The 20,618-nt window shown below is 41.5% G+C and overlaps 1 protein-coding gene across 1 annotated transcript in view; it reads left to right on the top strand.

The window, feature by feature from the left end:
• LOC140476288 (SERTA domain-containing protein 2-like) overlaps nucleotides 1–20,618 on the top strand; it is a 61,980-nt gene that overhangs the window by 22,324 nt on the left and 19,038 nt on the right. The window lies entirely within an intron of this gene.

Below are 20,618 nucleotides of genomic sequence, written 5' to 3'. Positions count from 1 at the left end.
AACATCCTTGTACATCTTTTCTGAACCCTTTCAAGTTTCACAACATCTTTCCGACAGGAAGGAGACCAGAATTGCATGCAATATTCCAACAGTGGCCTAACCAATGTCCTGTACAGCCGCAACATGACCTCCCAACCCTTGTATTCCATACTCTGACCAATAAAGGAAAGCATACCAAACGCCTTCTTCACTATCCTATCTATCTGCGACTCCACTTTTTCAAGGAGCTGTAAACCTGCACTCCAAGGTCTCTTTGTTCAGCAACACTCCCTTACCATTAAGTGTATAAGTCCTGCTAAGATTTCCTTTCCCAAAATGCAGCACCTCGCATTTATCTGAATTAAACTCCATCTGACACTTCTCAGCCCATTGGTCCATCTTGTCAAGATCCTGTTGTAATCTGAGTAACACTCTTTGCTGTCCACTACATCTCCAATTTTGGTGTCATCTATAAACTTACTAACTACTTCTTATGCTCACATCCAAATCATTTATGTAAATGACAAAAAGTAGAGGGCCCAGCACTGATCCTTGTGGCACTCCACTGTTCACAGGCCTCCAGTCTGAAAAACAACCCTCCACCACCACCCATGACTGATCAAAGATTATAGGGTGGGCAGTGGACACATTCCAAAGATGTCCTGAATGCTGACATGAAGAACATTGGCTTTGATGTCAACAACTGGGAAGAACCTGCCGTGGGACACTGATGACAGGCCCTTCTTGACTGAGGTGTAGCTGGCTTTGAAGTGAGGCTTATGATGAAGGCTGAAGATGAGAGCGTGAAAGGCAGCTCAAGAAGGCACACTACTCTCCAAATACAGTCTGCCCAACAGACTAACTGATGACTGACTGCTGTCATGATAGGATGGACAATGCTTTTAATACCTGGGACATTTTGTGGACTAAAATAGTTTTAAAAACAGGAGACAATGCTGACTTAAGATATTCATTAAGTGTTCATTTAACCAGGTTGAACCAAGCTCATGAAACCCATGTGTGATAAAGAAAGTCAGTATGAATGAAATTTAATATTTTACAAAAGGTACAGAAACTTGGTCAGGTGATCTCCTCCTATTTTTGATTTTGCCTTTCTGGAAGTTTCACACACTGAACACAATATTATGAGTTTAAAGAGGGAAAGTCATCTGCAGATTATCCATCTTGAAACAAACCATTATGCTGTAGCTGTAAATCAGGCAAACAGAATGTGGGCAGAAAAGCAAAATGGAGTTGTAACAATAGTGTCTCAGTGATAAAGCAAATTGGTGAATCATTTACTCACCTGAGCATAGCCCTGTGGAATGTGGTTTCTATATTTTTTGAATACTGTTTTGTCAGTTAGTCTTTTACTTTTCCTTTTATATCTCCTTTACCTTTCACTCACTTCACTCCTATCTCTTGCAATTTCTTTATTCAATACAATAGCAATACAATACAATTCAATACAGCACAGGAATAGGCCATTTGGCTCAAGAAGCCTGCTCCTAATCCTTATATAGACCAGCTATGAATTGCCCATGTGCAGTTTTTACTCCTCTGTTCACCTCCCATTCATGATTATATCAAGATACACCTTAAATGTTGCTAATGTGCCTGATTCCACCACCCAATTGCAGTATGTTCCAAGCAGCATCACCTTCAAAGTGAAAACTTTTTCTTTTTTTTTCTTTTTTCTCTGTCTTTCTTCACATTAGGTGTAGTGAACACAATATTATGAGCTTTAAGAGGGAAAATATCCACACCAAATCAACAACAAATTGTATTAAAGTTTAGAAATTTGAACTGAAGTGGAAGAAAAAGCTGACACAAAGGAATGTGAAGAAATGGAGGAGTGTTTTTTTTTAAACATTATAAAGATATAAAGTGAGGTATAAAGTGTTCCAGAATGTCATGGAGAAGGGCTAGAAACCAATTAAAATTGAAGAAAGAACTGCAAAGCCAAATGGAAATAATTTGAAAACTGTCTGAAAATATGAGGAACTAAGAGATTGAGAGAGATAAGGAAAACTGAGGGAGATAATTAAGAAAAAGTTCACAAAAACATCAAATGTAACAATATATTAAATGACAGGGTTTTTTTTATTAATTTGCAGGATGTGGGTGTTGCTGGCTGACCAACATTTATTGCCCGTCTCTAGTTGCCCTTGAGAAGGTGGTGGTGAGCTGAAATTGGTGATGAGAGCTTCCTGAGAAGAGACCACTGCTACTATTTGAATAATGATTTTTAAAAAATTGATACAGGAATTTAATAAATTCTCATCGGTCTTTAATAAAGAAAATCATTTCAGAAGGAAGTGAATGCTGAAGTGGTTGGGGGTGAGATTAGTAATATTATACATACGGAATTTAAAAAGTAGTAAAATCAAGGGGAGACACATCACCAGGGTGTGTCAGGATATGTCTTTAGGACCATGTGGGAATTGAGGGAGGATATTTCAGTGGCCTTAAAGATGTTATTTCAAATATTATTCACAAGTACAATTACATGCAGTATCACGCGAAGTGTGAATTGGATTATTAATTTTATTCTGCAAGTATAATAGTCATTAAATTGTAAACAACTAGATGAGTAAATGGTTTTTCCTTATAGGCATCAAACTTTGGTCATGATACTCATTGATTTTTGAATCTGTTCTTATAACTCAGAAATAAAGAATACTCACAAAATGCCCAGTACTATGGAGCTGCATTAATTGTATTGAGTAGCATTGTTTCAGACAAGACATGGTTCGCTATATTATATTTAAGGAATAAAACCGCTAAAGGAGTTACATCATTTGAAGGTAGTGTGAAAAATGTGGAGATTAAATGACAACCCAAATGAAAAAGAAATCATTAAAATCATAATTCCCTCGAGAAATAGTAGCAATAGATGAGTTCACTTCAATGTAGCATGCTGTCACACAAAGGCAAATGTATTTTTATCCCTATAAAGCACTGATATGTTTGTATGACATGTGTGGTTTTTGCCTTGTTTTAAACTTTCTTTTTACTTCTCCAACTGTTCAGCCTTTGAATTTAACAGCAATTAAGTTGCACTGTGACAATTCAGTATCTTGCTACCTGAATTCTTCAGGAGTGACTGGTGGTCAATGGGGTGTTGAGGGTTGGGAAATGATTTCATTGTTAAACTCATGAAAGGTTGAGGTGTGTTTTTCAATTAGGAATGATTTGGAGACACACCATAAATGTTGAAACATCTTATTGAGTGGGGTTGAGGTATGGAATCCCCATTAGCTATCACTACTTAATTGTATTCTTTAGGTATTTGTATTTCAGTGCTATCCATTTTTCAGTGCTTTGAAAAGTTTTATTACAAAATGATGTATTGTGAAGGAAATGTTAAAAGCTTTGCTTTTTTAGGAGAATAAAGACTTATGATAAACCGTATTATATCAGAAGTAGTGAGAGAGTTAAGTTAGACTGTGTCCAAGGGTTGAAAGGTCTGGATGTAGATGTAAGATTAAGCGTTAGAGATTTAGGACAGAAAGCAGGATAAACTTTAATGACATTTAACAAAACCATATGGAATGTGCTACTGGAGTTGGTGATTGGATCAGACACTATGTTAACTTTTGAGATTAGGTTAAATAGTTGGTTAAGTACATGGAGAATAAGGAGAAATGAGAATAGAGCAGCCACCTGCGATCATGTAGAGGATAACAACAAAGGACAGTTAGACCAAATGTTTTGTGCCTATATTGTAATTTGATATAATATTGTATCCAAGGAAATATTATTGATACACCATCCTTTGAAAATTATAGCATAACGCATCTTGGAATGGCCAAAGAACATATTTAAAAAAAACAGTTTGACTGTTCTACAAAATGTGTGCTAACTCAGTCATCACTTCTAGTTTAAACTTCTTTTTAATAGCCATAGAAGAATTTGTAATTTGGTGACTAACATAATGGTATGTGTAGATGAGTCATAATAGGCAGCTGTTTCACTTACTGATATAGACAGCAATGTCTTTCAGCTTGTAACTCTCCTTTAATGGTAAAACAGTCCTAATGAGAAGAATGGCTGGTGATTGGCTTGTCCCGAGCTAAAGTGCAACCCACTCAAATGCAGCTTCTTACGTGGCTAAAGCCATCAGTTATTTCCTGTCATTGGCTTGCTTCTTTGTCAAGCTACAGCCAGTGAGAGGCTGGCTTGTGTTCCTGCCCTAAATGTGTAATCCGTGGGAGTCATACTGCCAAACGCCTACTGCTTGCCACTGCGTCACTGAGTCACACTTAACAATATTTCATCTGAGGTGACTGAATTGTACCAACAAAATGTTAAAATAAAAGTATTTTAGCGTTATTCACAGCAGGAAGCCTTTATATGGTGTCTAATTTTGACTTTTTTTAGCTAAAGAGAATTAAGCCTTTAAAATGTAGCATTCAAAGTCATGCACATTACTTTTTTTAAATTGAGCCGCTGGGCTATTCAAATGGTCATACTTATCCTTTTGTTAGCATTGTGGATCATTTATGCTCAAGATTCTCATACTATCCAGTGAGGTACGGCTGTGTGCTTTTTTTCTATTGGTTTAAGAATTTTGTCAACAAGTGGACAACTACTGATGAATTAGCTTAATTATTTGATAGGAGACTGATTGTTATTCTTTGGAATAGGAAATCATTTGATTTTTGAAAAGGCTAAATGTTATTTGAATCTCATTCAAAGCAACACAAATGAATTTGACTTTTATGTTGAAGGATTTGTGATAAATTTATAGTTTGTAACAATTTTACAAGGGTAATGATGCTTCCAGTCCTTACTGATGGCTCAGTGAATTTTGAATGCAACAAACTGATCCACAGAAACGTAAGTCCAAACGGAAGCCTCTACTGGAATATTGGTGTAGTGGTCAGAATGTTAGAATTGACCTGAGTAATCTGGATTACAGAGAGAAAAACTGCTCAGATTTCTTGCTTCTGATTCAATTTATTTTACTATTTTTGTTTGCTGGAAGGGGTTAGAGTATGTGTTTGTGTTGTGTGTGTGTGTGTGTGTGTGTGTGAGAGAGAGAGAGAGAGAGAGAGTGGATGTCTGGATGTCAGGCTCAACTCTAAGGTCCCCATGATAACACAGCCAGCCACAAATGTTCAAACTTGTGCAGTAATGGCAGTAAAAGCCATTATTTGAAACCGTGATCTTGTGAGAATCAATGCTTCAAGAGAAAAGTTGAGAAAATTGGTGAGAAAAGATACATGTTATTAATGTGAATAAATAGGTTTGTGACCTCTGTGTTCCAGTAGTACATCTGGATTAAAAATAATTGTTTGGTCGGCAGTTGATCATCCTCCATCTAGCCTCAAGGGAGACTGGTTTGCAAGGTTAGATCTCATGGAATACAGGGAGAACTTTTGGACTTTTAGCAATTTGGACATAGAACTGGCTTGAAGGTAGAAGACAGAGGGTGATAGTGGAGGGTTGCTTTTCAGACAGGAGACCTGTGACCAGTGGTGTGTTGCAACGATTGGTGCTGGGTCCACTACTTTTCTTCTTTTATGTAAATGATTTGGATGTGAACATAGGAAGTATAGTTATAACTTGGAGGAGCTGGTGTTGAACTGGAGTAGACAAAGTTATGACACCAGGTTATAGTCAAACAGTTTATTTGGAAGCACTAGCTTTTGGAGTGCCACTCCGTCATCAGGTGGTAAGTTTGCAGATGACACCAAAATTAGAGGTGTTGTGGACAGTGAAGAAGGTTACCTCAGATTAAAATGGGATCTTGATTATATGGGTCAATGGGCTGAGGAATGGCAGATGAAGTTTAATTTAGATAAATGTGAGGTGCTGCATTTAGGGAAAGCAAATCAACGCAAGACTTATACACCTTAATGGCAAGGTCCTGGGGAGTGTTGCTGAACAAAGACACCGTGGACTGCAGGTTCATAGTTCCTTGAAAGTATAGGATATTGAAGAAGATATTTGGTATGCTTTCCTTTATTGATCAGAACATCAAGTATAGGTGTTGGGAGATCATATTGCGGCTGTACAGGACATTAGTTAGGCCACTTTTGGAATATTGCATGCAATTCTTGTCTCCTTCCTATTGGAATGATGTTGTGAATCTCCAAAGGGTTCAGAAAAGATTTACAAGGATGTTGCTTGGGTTGGTGGATTTGAGCTATAGGGAGAGGCTGAATTGGCTGCGGCTGTTCTACCTGGAGTGTCTGAGGCTGAGAAGTGACCTTATTTATAAAACCAGGAGGGACATGGATAGGCCTTTTCCCTGATATGGGGGAGTCCAGAACTAGAGGGCATAAGTTCAGGGTGAGAGGGGACCTAAGGGGCATGCAGAGGGCGGTGCATGTATGGAATGTTGGAGGCTGGTACAATTACAGCATTTAAAAGGCATCTGGATGGCTATGTGAATAGGAAGGATTTAGAGGGATATGGGCCAAGTGCTGGTAAATGGGACGAGATTAGGTAAGGATATCTGGTAGACATGGACAAATTGGACCGAAGGGTCCATTTCCATGCTGTACATCTCTATGACTCTAGTCACTTGTAATGTAGAATCTAAGTATAAAGTCCAACATTGATATAAAGAATTATTGTTCTAAAACATCCATCAGCATTGATATAAAGAATTATTGTTCTAAAACATCCATCAGCATGGGTTGATACTGAACAAACTTGAATATATTTGTTAATTGAATATTTAAATATGGCAGAATAATAATTGGGTATAACAAAGCTAAGCAAATAAGCATAGCAAGGGCTCTTATGGCACAGTGGTAGTGTCCATATATCTGGGTCAGAAGATTCTGATTCAAGACCTAACTGCCCTGAGAAGTGTGCCCTAATATGTCCAACCACAATTGTTTCTTTTTAATTATAAGTATGTCAATGAATGCACATTTGTGCATGTATTAATTCTAATTGTCTTTTATAATACTGCAACATATTTTGAGCAAATAAAATTTCTGATGAGATATAAATTTTACATGAAACATTGTGAAATAATCTTCCAATAGAGATGCACTTTTAAATATGAAAATCTTTCGGCAACATCAATTTAACTTTTATTTTGTGCATGTCATTGCACCTATCCTAAGCATAGCCAACTACACACTAACACAATATAGTCAGTATATGATATCTGTAGATTTAACATTATTTGGAATAAATTGTTCATCTACCATGACATTAGACATGTGAACTAGGAGCATAAGCAAACTATTCAACCCTTTGAGACTGCTTAGCCAATAAATAAGGACATGGCACATCTGTTTGTTTTTCCAATCCATGTTGCCATCAACCCCGATAACCTTTGATTCTGTTGCCTAATAAACTGCCTTAAAAATATTCAACTTTTCCACTTTCATCACCTTGTGAGGCAGAGACTTCCAATATTGCACAACTCTCTGAGAGTTGTCATGACCCTGTTTGGAAATCAAGCCCTGTAAATCCAAAAGTCATCACAAGTGTGAATTGTGACCAACTTAATCTGTGAGCCCTGATTTTGACCACTTTTGAATATAAAAGAATCTCTCACCAGTTTTGTCAATGAACTGATAAACAAAACTGTAGTTATGATAACAAACTTATCCTCTAACATGGGGCAAAACAGATGATCAATTACTAATGACCAAATTTAAACCGTATCCCATTTAAATCCAAATGCACATACAAGATGGACAAGGCAAGCAATTCTTTCCAGAAATATCGTGGATGAAAAATTATAGGCAAAAGGGTGTGTGCAGCAGAGTTCAGTCCAAAAGGGGTGGAATGGGATGACTTTGTTCACAGTTAATTTTTGCTTTTAGTGATGATATCAAATTGTGGACAATGACATCCCTGAATTCACTAGCTGATTGGTAGAATATAGATATTGGTACGTGTTAACTGTTCCTTTTTCTAAAGTCACTGAATGTTATTTCTTTCACACAGTAAGTGAAAGAGAGAGAGAGAGACAGTGCAGAATTCTTCAAATCTTTGAACAGTGTGGGCAATTGTGAGTCTATTAGGAAAATATGGCGAGGTTAGGAAAATGAGATTCTCAGTGATGAGGAACAAAAGTCAGATTTTACACCTAAGTTTTAAATGACAAGATACCAACCTCAGCAGTAAGTGGTGAGAAGCCTATTTGCTTTGACTTGTCTTTATTTCTTATTGTTATATGTACCTTCATACAGTGAAAAGCTTTGTTTTGCGTGCAATACAGGCAGATCATAACATACATAAATCATCTGGCTATTGAACAGAGTGAGGAACACAAAGTTACAGCTTCAAAAAAGGTGCTCAAAAAGGAGGATCAACATTAGATTTGAAATTTGAGAGGTTCATTTCAGATGTGTGAAGACAGTGGGAAGGAAGCTGTCCTTGACCCTGTTGGTACCTTTGTTTAAGCTTTTTGTATCTTCTGCCTGATGGAAGAGGTTAGAAGAGATTATAAGTGGGGTGGGAGAGGTCTTTAATGCTGGCTGCCATTCCGAGGCATCGGGAAGTGTAGATTGAGTCAACGGATGGAAGGTTGGCTTGTGTGATGGACTGGGCTGTGTTCACAATCTATGTAGTTTCTTAGTTGGACAGAGCAGTTAAGTACCAAGCCGTGATGCATCTACACAGAATGCTTTCTATACTTAGTATCTATAAAAGTTGGTGAGAGTCCTTACGGATGTGCTGAATTTCCTTAGCCTCCTGAAGAAGAAGAGGCGTGACTAAAAACAAACATTGCTGGAAAAGCACAGCAGGTCTGGCAGCATCTGTGGAGAGAAATCAGAGTTAATGTTTTAGGTCCAGTGATATTTCCTTGCCCGAAAATGTAACTCTGATTTCTCTCCACAGAGGCTGAGCTTTTCCAGCAATTTCTGTTTTTGTTTCTGATTTACAGCATCCACAGTTCTTTCAGTTTGTATGCCTTCTTGACCCTGGATCAAGGAGGGTGGTCCAGGTCAGAATGTTGGTGTTCATCACTCCTAGGAACTTAATGCTTAACCATCTCCACCTCCGTTCCATTGATGTAGATAGGGGCGTGCCCAACTCCTTGCTTCCTGAAGTCAATGATCAGCTCTTTAGTTTTGCTGACTTTGAGGGAGAGATTGCTATCTTTACACCACGCCACCAAGCACTCTATCTCTTTCCTGTATTCTGTTTCATCATCATTTGATATCCAGCTGACAACAGTGGTGTTATCAACGAACTTCTAGATGGAGTTTGGATGACATTTGACTACATAGTCATGAGTGTACAGGGAGTATGTGGTATGTGGGTATTGAGGATTGTCATGGAGGAGGTGCTTTGTCTATCCCCACTGATTGCAATCTGTGGGTCAGGAAGTCAAGGATCCAGTTGCAGAGAGCAGAGTAGAGATCTATGTCTTGGAGTTTGGAGATTAGTTTGGTTGGGGTTATAATGTTGAAGGTGGAACTGTGGTCAATATGTAATTTGCATGCGTTTAACATATAAATGTGGCAGAATAGGTAATATTTCTACATAGTATGCTATTTTATCACAGAGCAGAGTGAAACTAGATGGTGACAATACCCGACATAAATGTCAGAGCAGGTACCCGGTGGATCCAGCTTGCCTTTCTCCTTTTAGGCATCCAACTTGGCCAGCAGTTCCTTACATTTCAGAGTACACTCCGTGGACCATGACTGCCTGTATCCTTTTGTCCATAGCGGTTGTCATCAGACATGTACTAGCCTCACCACATCATGGCACATTTCCGACTCACTTAGAATTTGGTTATCCACTTCTGTTCTGAACTTTGGAATGCTCTTACACCTTGTGTTGTAATACCATTACCATGCCACTTTGATTAGATTAGATTCTCTACAGTATGGAAACAGGCCCTTTTGGCCCAACAAGTCTACACCGACCCTCTGAAGAGTAATCCATCCAGACCCATTCCCCTACAGACCCATACCCTGTCTAATGCATTTAACACTGTGGGCAATTTATTATGGCCAATTCACCTGACCTGTACATTTTTGGAATTTGGGAAGAAACTGGAGCACCCGGAGGAATCCCATGCAGACACATGGAGAATGTGCAAACTCCACACAGTCGCCCGAGGCAGGAATCAAACCCGGGTCCCTGGAGCTGTGAGGCAGCAGTACTAACCACTGAGTCCCTTGCAAGCAAATGATTTGGAGCAGGGTACATCTCAGGGCTCCTAGGTTGCTCGCTTTGCATTTAATCACTTTGCACTTACTCAGATGTTCATAGCACTTCTGCATTGCATTGCCTTACCTCATCTTGTCTATTTGTTGCATCTGTCCGAACATACAGACTCACAGTATTTCTGACTTGCCTCAAGTCAGATTGAGGCTGACTTTTAGGGCAGATGCAAAGTCAAACTGCCTGCCATATATTGCCAGCAGCGATTTCTCATGGGAGTGGGGAGAGGTGGCGGTGAACATGTTGCTATATGCCACTATACAATATGGGCGGTGGGGCAGCTAGACTGAGCCTGAAACTCACTCTGTTAAGTACTATCTGTGTTACTTTCCATCCAAATCAAAATGAAAAATAGCTGCTGACACACCAGGATTGGGGGAAGTCAGTGTTTTTTCTTATTTCTATGAAGGAATAGGCTATACTTTTGTGTGAGGCCCTTCAAGAGCTAATAGTGTTAAACAAACAGGATTAAAGTAATCTGTTATCACATAGTTCTGTAAGTGAACCTCATGCATTTGCCTTGTTTGTTGATTTGTCTTCAGCAAATACAATAAAGGAGAACCCTAAAGCTTTCTATACGTATGTGAAGAATAAAAGAATGACTAGGGTAGGAATAAGGCCAAAGACAGAAGTTGGAAGTTGAGTGTGGACCCTGTGGGGATCAGAGAGGTGCTAAATGAACATTTTTCATCGGTTTTCATTCAAGAAAAGGAGAGTGTTCTAGAGGAGAAGAATGAGGTGTGAGGTATTAGACTAGAAAGGATCATGGTTAGTTGTGAACAGGTGTTATCAATTCTAGAAGGAGTGAAAGTAGACAAGTCCCCTGGGCCAGATGGGATTTATCTGAAGATTCTCTGGGAAGCTAGGGAGGAGATAGCAGAGCCTTTGACTTTGATATTTAAGTCGTTATTGTCTACAGGTTTAGTACCAGAGGTCTGGAGGATTGCAAATGTTGTGCCATTGTTCAAGAAGGGCAGTAGAGATGACCCAGGAAATTATAGATCAGTGAGCCTTACTTCTGTTGCAGGAAAGGTTTTGGAAAGGATTATAAGAGATAAGGTTTATAATCATCTAGCAAGCAACAATTTGATTTCAGATAGTCAACATGGCAGGTCGTGTCTCACAAACCTCATTGAGTCTTTTGAGAAGGTGACCAAGCATGCGGATGAAGGTAGGGCAGTTGATGTGGTATACATGGACTTCAGCAAAGCCTTTGACAAGGTTCCACATGGTAGGCTGTTGGAGAAAATGCAGAGGCATGAAATTGAGGGTGATTTAGTAGTTTGGATTAGAAACTGGTTTTCTGAAAGAAGGTACCGTGTGGTAGTTGATGGAAAATATTCAGCCTGGAGTCCGGTTACTAGTGGTGTGCCACAAGGGTCTGTTTTGGGACAACTACACTGTTTGTCATTTTCATAAATGGCTTAGACGCAGGTATAGGTGGATGGATTAGTAAATTTGCAGACGACTCTAAAGTCGGTGAAGTAGTGGACAGTGTGGAAGAATGTTACAGGTTGTAGGGGGACTTGGATAAACTGCAGAATTGGGTTGAGCTGTGGCAAATGGAGTTCAATGCAGCTAAATGTGAGGTGATTCACTTTGGGAAGAATAACAGGAAGGCAGAGTACTGGGTCAATGGAAAGTTTCTTGGTAGTGTGGATGTGCAGAGGGATCTTGGAGTCTATGTACATAGATCCCTGAAAGTTGTCACCCAGGTTGATAGTGCTGTTAGGTTTCATTCATAGAGGGATTGAGTTCAGGAGCTGCAATATCATGCTGCAACTATACAAAACGCTAGTACAATTGCACTTGGAATATTGTGTACAGTTCTGGTCGCCATATTTCGGGAAGGATGTGGAAGCATTGGAAAAGGTGCAGAGGAGATTTACCAGGATGTTGCAGGAGCTCCCCACTTCACATTTTGGTCTATATAGTGTCCACCCTATTCTCCTATATGCAATGCTTTCTTGGGTAATGTGTGGATTGGGGGTGGGGGAGAGATTCTTACTATTGCTACCACATTTACAATTACTGAATGTATGTGTGCCAAAGGCTTCAGCAATATAGAACTGATTTAGATTTATGCAGTGACATCTGAGTGCCCTTCTTGTCAGAAACCTCCATGTCCAAATAATTTGGAGGATACTGTTCAAATATTATTTATGTGTACTTACTGTGAATAATTATACTGCCGAGGAGCTGCTTTGTTTCTGATATTGCCCATTGAGACTCAGAGGAATTGTCCCCAATGGATCCAGGCACAAAAGCTGGGGTCATCTCAGTGGCTAATGTATTATGAACATCCACATAGATGGATGAGAAACACAGGAGCCTGGAAAACCAGAACCAGCATAAACCTCCAACAAATATGGAGCTGCTTCTGATGCAGAGTTCCCAGCCTTGGGTGCCCACATAATGTACCAAAGTTGCAGGAGAGCCATAAACACTTATCTTCCATGGAATCCTGTGTAAATGAGGAGGGAAACTGTGACACCATATCCTGTTAGATTGGCAGTCAGAAAACTGTGAAATGATGTCCAACCTCACGGTGGCACAGTGGTTAGCACTGCTGCCTCACAGCGCCAAAGACCCGGGTTCAATTCCTGCCTCAGGCGACTGACTGTGTTGAGTTTGCACATTCTCCCCGTGTCTGCGTGGGTTTTCTCCAGGTGCTCCAGTTTCCTCCCACAGTCCAAATATGTGCAGGTCAGGTGAATTGGCCATGCTAAATTGCCCGCAGTGTTAGGTAAGGGGTAGATGTCGGGGTATGGGTGGGTTGCGCTTCGGCGGGGCGGTGTGGACTTGTTTGGCTGAAGGGCCTGTTTCCACACTGTAATTAATCTAATCTTCTCTGCAATGCAACATCATTTTAGCACTAAAGCCAACAAAGGTCACCAGATGTCTCTTCTACACGAGGTTCCCATGCAGGTCTTGTCTGGGTGTTTGTTGCAGTATCATTTAGACAGAAGATACCATTTGATCCTGAGAGTGTCTGCTTCAGACAATTTGCACACATTAAGGCTATATGGTTTTGAGAAAAACAATCAATATGGGGCATGAACATCGCTGGCTAGACCAGCACCATTTGCTATCCCTAAATGCACAGAAGGCAGTTAAAAGTCTACAACATGGTTCTAGAATCGCCAGATAAGGAGGGCAGATTTCTTTTCTTGAGTCAGATCTCTTTTTTACAATTGGCAGTGGTTACATGGTTGCTATTAGGCTACATCTTTTCTTAAATGGTCAGTGGAGATCCGAGAGGCAATGGAGATGTTACTCAGAAGGAACAGCACCTTAGCCCAGTAACGTTGGCTAAAGCAAAGCAGGAAGGACTTAATTGTGAACCTTCTTTTTAATGCAACTGAGTTGAGTGAAGTCATCTTTCACTGCTTGCAAATATTTTATTGAGGCCAGCATCCTTTGTGTAATTCCAACTGCAAGTACAGCTTGCTGTTTTTGTTCTATTTATACTTTTCCTATTGGTTAAAAGAAGTTAAGGTTCCAAAATGATGGAGGCCTTAACAACAAATGATGCTTCCTAGATCAGTCATTGCAAAGTTCCATGCTTGTATGGGCACTATGGAAAGGATAGCTATCACTCAGACAGACAGGCTTAGAACATCGTACGATGCTAAAGATGGCTAGTCTCTGTACCTTCATGCTTGTAACTGCAGTCAAACTGACATACAATTAATAATTAAAAATTAAAATATTTTTTACAAAACTATTTGAATGAAGTTTCATCCATCTCACCTGCCCCAAGCAGGTTTTGGTTTTCTTTTCCTCCCACCATGGCTCGGTGTATCCTGGGCCCAGATTTGGGATGGAGGAAGCTTACCCTAGAGTGGAGCCAGTTGACTTGGATTTTGGGAGGGTGCTCCTAGAGTGTCTGTGGCTAGACTGTCCAGATGTGTAGAGAATGTCCTACCCAGATGCAAGTTCACCCTCATTGGCTTGAACTCTCACAGAGTTGGGGATTGCTGGCAGTATGAAGATGGAGAAGCTGGGCACCTCTGGAGTGTCCTGAAACTAGACTTCTGGTGGACCTGAATATGATTCCTCTTCTGGCTCCTACCTTCTTGTAAGGAAGCAGCACCTGGAGTGAGGTCAAGGCCCCTTCCTCCCTGTTATTTGCATTGATCCCCAAGGACTGGAGTGATGGAGTGCTGGTCTGTGTTCCATGGCAGCTGCCAGCTTGTCCTTGGGAGGTTGCCAGATGCTCTCATACCAAGGCAGCACAGCACTGATCACGTTGGTGGACTCCTCGAACTTCCTACTGCCTCTGACAAACCTACCTGCTGGTTCCTGTGTCTGTTTGTGCATTTCCATGGGCTCCTTTCATTCCTGGAATTGAGCAAGTGCCTGGTCTTCAGTAGTCTTCCGAATGCTAATGACCTGGAATTATTCTTCCTAATGTGCCACGTGCCAGTGATGTGCTCACCCAACTAACCTACAAATGAAGATGTCAGTATGTGAGCTGCAGGGGCAGCCTTGCCTGTAGTTCCCCCATGAGGATCTGTGGCTACTCGGGAATGTTGAGAATACATTCACAGTGTTGATAATGGGAGAGAAGTGCAGTGCTTTACATTGAATCTTTTACTTAGTTGCCAGGTAGTGGAGGTCTCAGCGATGTCACGACTGGTCATGTTCTCTCCTACTCGGGGAAGGACTTTTTCCTTGTGGGTGATTAGGAGACAAATGTTTGACATCACCTGGTTTGCCTCTCTCTGCTCTGTTATGAATCATTTGTTTTCTGGAATAAGAAAAAAGAAGATGAAAGTGGCTAGCACAGCTGTTGGTTCTGGTCCAGGTGGGGGCAAGTTGGTGCGGTTTCCTGAATGAGTGCATAGGTAGTGCAGACAATATGCAGGGTTAATAGTTTGATGTGCCAGAATGGATGAAATCTACTCTGTGAAAATGTTGCATGAAATATTGAGAATGGCAGAGCATAAGCCTTGGTGGGAGGTAAGTGCACTTAGTGGGGTTAGAATATGAGAAAGCAGTGAGAAGGTGGTGTCACTTATCTTCGTGCAGCACAATCAATCATTAACCTTTTTTTTTCCTGCACCGCTGGGTGTTCCTCTGGACTGTGGACACTGACCTGTGTGGCAACCTCAGACCAGGCTGGCAAGGCCACGTGCTATGGTCTCCTCTGGTGGCTGTAGGGTAGGAAGATGCCCCTCCTTTCCACCATCCCCTCAAACAAGATAGTAGTGCCACAGAGATGTGGTGAATACAGAACCAGAGGAGAAATGTGTGAGAGAACATAGACGCTCATGGAGAGAAACCCTCCCGGAAACTCCAAGATTGACACTTATCCAACGTCTGGTGAAATTTGTCCCAGAGAATGATATCAATGGCTGGCAGACTTGAAAGTCTGATTGCCAATTGTTCCCTGTCCTCTCAGTGCTGTGACAAACTGACACTGACAACCAATCCAACCCTGTTATTGTGAAGCTACTTACTTCCCCCAAAGAGAACTGGTGCCAGTACAAAAGTATCCTGTTCCAGCAAAAGCACACCATTAGATTTGATTTTTCCGTCAAGTTGTAAAATAAACAAATAATCCAAACTTCCATTCATCAGTTTTTATTTCCAAATAAATATAAGTAGAGCTTCCAGAGGGGAAAAAAATGGTGACCCCCTAAGTTTTGAACAGCACCTTCTAGTTCTAAACTTATCCACAAAGTGATGGCGGAAGTGTCAGGGCAGGATGTGTTCAGACTCCCAGGCCTGTCCGCTGTCTCTCACATTACTGACTATATCCCTTTTTTAAAAAAAAACTCTTAATTTAACTTTTGAATCGAATTCATCTTGTCTTTGTTCAGCGGCTGTGGGGATGGAGAGAGGGAGAAGCAGGGAGGTTGCAGGAAGTTGTTGAGCGGCAGATCCAGTCTGTTCCTTTTGTGGCTATGGCGATCACAGCTTGAGCAGCATCTGTGAATCAGGCTCCGTTCTTATCCTTTCGTGTTTCAGCAGTATCTGCAATGGCCCCTCAATCCTCGAGAGTTCATTTGGACAGTCCGTCATTCCTGGGAGGTTGAGAATTGGCCGCGGTCCTGGAGAGTTTGGCATAGTCTCCTGGCGATAGCGGCAGCTGGTGATGGACCAGGGGATGCCCTGGGCCGGGGCTGGACCAGGCGATGTTCTGGGACTGGGCTGGACCAGGCGATGCCCTGGGACTGGGCTGGACCAGGCGATGCCCTGGGACTTGACTGGACCAGGGGATGCCCTGGGTCAGGGCTGGACCAGGGGATGCCCTGGGTCAGGGCTGGACCAGGCGATGCCCTGGGTCGGGGCTGGAGCTGGGGATGCCCTGGGTCGGGGCTGGACCAGGGGATGTCCTGGGTCGGGGCTGGTCCCTGCGATGCCCTGGGTCGGGGCTGAACCAGGGGATGCTCTGGGTCAGGGCTGATGCGGACTCAGGGACACCTTTTAACAGCTGCGGAACAAAAAATAAATGAAATTTGTCGTAACCTTATATGTATCATTTTGATTTTTATAATTGATTTTATTAAAGTAGCGCTGGATTAATTGTGACAGCTTATGTACATATTTTACTGTATTTTCAAAATCCAGGTAACAATAAATTACTATGCTATACAAAAGGAAACACTCGTTCAAAGTTTGTGACTAAATCTGAATTTTACTTGGAGATGGGGGGAGGCGGGTAGGGGCAGCATAAAAGTCGGAGCAAGCCAACCCCTACTTGGTTGGTTCATCTTGCAGCCGTATGATGGCAGTTAGCCTGTTAAATGGCTTGAGGACTTCTGGACTTCCATCTTCCTATTCGGGAAGGGTGTGCTCCTCCTGAGAGCTAATTCCCTTGTTGAAACATCACCACCTGAAGAAGTGGCTACTGTTGGGACAGCAGACAGTACCAGAAGGGGATAGCCAGTGACTGAGCTGAACATAAAGGTAAGTTAGTGACTTCTGTGGAGCCTGGCTGACAGGCAGGTAATGGTGAATTGGGTGTCGCACCAGTTAATGGTCCAATCAGAGAATGGACGAGGGAAAAGAGATATGTGGATACTGTAGGGAGGGGGTGGTGGGGGTGGAAAGGTTGGTTTGTTTCAACTAGTGGGATGGATATTTTGTACTGGTCTCCCCTTCTGTCTTGTGGCTAGGCTTTGAAGAGTCAGGAGGTGAGTTAGCTGCTGCAGAATTCCAGCTCCTAACCTGCTGTTATGACCCACAGTATTTATTGGCTGGTCAACGGTAATTCCCTGGTTGTTGATAGATGGGGACTGAGGGATGGTTACATCATTAAATACCAAGAGAGATGGTAGATTCTCTCTTGGAGATGGTGACCACCTGACATTTGTGAGAATATTACTTGCCACTGAGCAGCCCAAGCCTTTGAACATAGTCCCTGTCCATATGCAGCAAGATTTGGACAATGCCAGGAGCTGAGGATTTGAAAATGGTATTAAATATTGCACTAATCAGCAACGTCCCACACCCAACCACGTGATTTGAGGGAAGGTAATTGATGAAAAGATGGTTTAGCATAGGGCCACCACCCTGAGGAATTCCTGCAGCAAAGCAATAGGACTGAGATGTTCTGCAACCTCAGCATTGCTGTAATTTTGTAATGTTTGGATCTTAGAATAAATACATTCTGCACTTCAAATAATGGTTTAATTCTAGTTGAGTTTTGTAAAAATGAATTATCCAACTTGCAATTTCAGACCTAAATGAAACTGTAACACTGATGGGAATGTAATAATTATGCTCCTGGTTTTCTACATCTATTACATTGGATAAATAATTCTTAAAAGAATATATTTTGAAAGAGATTCACTTATAAATGTCTTCAACTATTATATGCTGTAAAATTGACCATGTTTTACTGGTGCTTCCTAAACCAGATTAAGAACAGGTCTTAGACTCTGAGGAAAACCAAAGAAGAAGCAGTAGATTCGTTAGGAAAGCACAGCATGTTCCCATTTACAAAGGAAGTAATGGCACTTCCTCCAGACTTATTTTGATATGGAAGAATAAAGCTTTTGCTCATGGCCTTAATGCAATGATCCAATTTCCTTCTTCAGTATCTTGAGAAGCTGCACTGCACAAAGAGGTCCTTTCTGCAACAATGACTAATGTCCTTGAATAAAATCATGTCCAAATGTAGGAGAAATGTAATAATATGTTATGATACTTAAAGAGAAAGTTTAATTAATTAATGGCTGCTGAACAAACCTAGCACTCTTGGGATAATTGGTGGGTTGACCTTATCATCATCTAGCTCTTAACGTTGCACCTACTTTTTATTCTGTATGGATTCATGGCACAGTCAGTGAGCAGGTTTTGTATGGCAGTGATTCTGACTGAGAGTTGTTGAGACATTGGAAGTACTACTTGATCAAACATCTACTCTGATATATGATAGGGCGTCACCATAAATTCTATTTGGGAGTCTGAGCATGATGACCAGATGAAACTCTGGTGCAGTGCTGAATTGATACTTGAACTGTAACGATATAAGGAATGGTGTATGGCAGACTGCCCTTCTGTTTTCTAGCAATGGCCAATCAAGAAGCCCAAATCTGATTGTAAGACATGAAGCTGTCTGCTGTGAAATTGCATCTGAAGCAAGGAATATTGCCACTGTTTACATGCCTAGTCTCATTGAACTTGCACCTCACTGAGCTCCTCTCATATAACTTGCTGTAAAAATCCAATAATTCTCTTCAGGAATTGGACCTGTTGAATCTGACCTGTATTTGACATTCGTTACAAATTATGGTTGACAATTGGCACCTTCTGAAGTGTTTTAAAAATCTGTTATTTTGACAATGTTGGAGCTATGGAAACGATAGATTATAGAAGTATTAGGATGTTCCGGGGTGGGAGGGCCATAAGTTTCATAAAATTGCAAAAACTGGGGCTATAATCAGTGGAGAAAAAAATGTTTGAGGAGGGGGAGGCTGAGGGGTGACCTTATAGAGTTTTACAAAGTTATGAGGGGCATGGATAGGGTAAATAGGCAAAGTCTTTTCCCTGGGGTCGGGGAGTCCAGCACTAGAGGGCATATGTTTAGGGTGAGAGGGGAAAGATATAAAAGAGACCTAAGGGGCAACTTTTTCACACAGAGGGTGTGTGTATGGAATGAGCTGCCAGAGGATGTGGTGCAGGCTGGTACAATTGCAACATTTAAGAGGCATTTGGATGGGTATATGAATAGGAAGGGTTTGGAGGGATATGGGCCGGGTGCTGGCAGGTGGGACTAGATTGGGTTGGGATATCTGGTCAGCGTGGACAGGTTGGATCGAAGGGTCTGTTTCCATGCTGTACATCTCTATCTGGAGTGGCACGGTGGCACAGTGGTTAGCAATGCTGCCTCACAGCACCAGAGACCCGGGTTCAATTCCCGCCTCATGTAACTGTCTGTGTGGAGTTTGCACATTCTCCCCGTGTCTGCGTGGGTTTCCTCCCATAGTCCAAAGATGTGCAGGTTAGGTGAATTGGCCATGCTAAATTGCTCGTAGTGTTAGGTGAAGGGGTAAATGTAGGGGAATGAGTCTGGGTGGGTTGCTCTTCGGCAGGTTGGTGTGGACTTGTTGGGCCGAAGAACCTGTTTCCACACTGTAAGTAATCTAATCTATGACTCTATGAATGCAATAAGAGAGAGAAATTGATAAACTCTTGAAAATGAAAGCATGGAAAGGAACAGGAAAAACTGTACTGTACAAATTGAAATGTTTGTGACTCTATCCTAGAATCATAGAATCCCTACAGTGCAGAGAGACTATTTAACCTATCAAGCCTGCACTGACCTTCCAAAAGGTATCTCACCCAAATCCAATCTGCCACCATGTCCCTGTAACCCCACATTTACCATGGCTAATCCATCTGGCCTGCCCATCCCTGGATACCACAAGGCATTTTAGCATGGCCACTCCACCCAACCTGCACATAGAACATAGACCAGTACAGCACAGTACATCTTTGGACTGTGGAAGGAAACTGAAGCATCTGGCAGAAACCCATACAAACACAGGGAGAACATGCAAACTCATAGACAGTCACCCAAGGCTGGCATCAAACATGGGTACTTGGTGCTGTGAAACAGCAGTGATAACCACTGAGCCGTTGTGCCACCCAGAAAGCCTGAAGTTCAGTTATTGGTTGGTGATGCATTTGCTGATCCCACATTGTCGATGACTGGAGAATGTGTCTAAGAGCGAGAGGGACAGTACAAGAGACAGTGAGAGATGGGAATAGTGAATCAAAGATGAACAGATTTCATACCCACCTGCACAACAACACACTCACCGTCAAATTTTCTTCCCAGGATCTCTCAACATCTGAAGTATCAAAATGGGGTCCTCCAGAAAAGGTTTGAGGAGCACCCACTGTACAAGAATAAATAAATTCTCCCCATTTTTGTGTACCATTTTAGAAACTTTTTTACCCATAGATTCTAAACATAGAATAGCCATCTGAGTGCACTGGCTTGGAATCAGTCATGATCTTAC

The sequence above is a fragment of the Chiloscyllium punctatum genome, chromosome 4 (assembly GCF_047496795.1).
Source record: "Chiloscyllium punctatum isolate Juve2018m chromosome 4, sChiPun1.3, whole genome shotgun sequence".
NCBI classification, from domain to species: Eukaryota; Metazoa; Chordata; class Chondrichthyes; order Orectolobiformes; family Hemiscylliidae; genus Chiloscyllium; species Chiloscyllium punctatum.
Note: the sequence above shows the minus strand (reverse complement) of the source record. Positions and strands in the feature narration are given on the sequence as shown.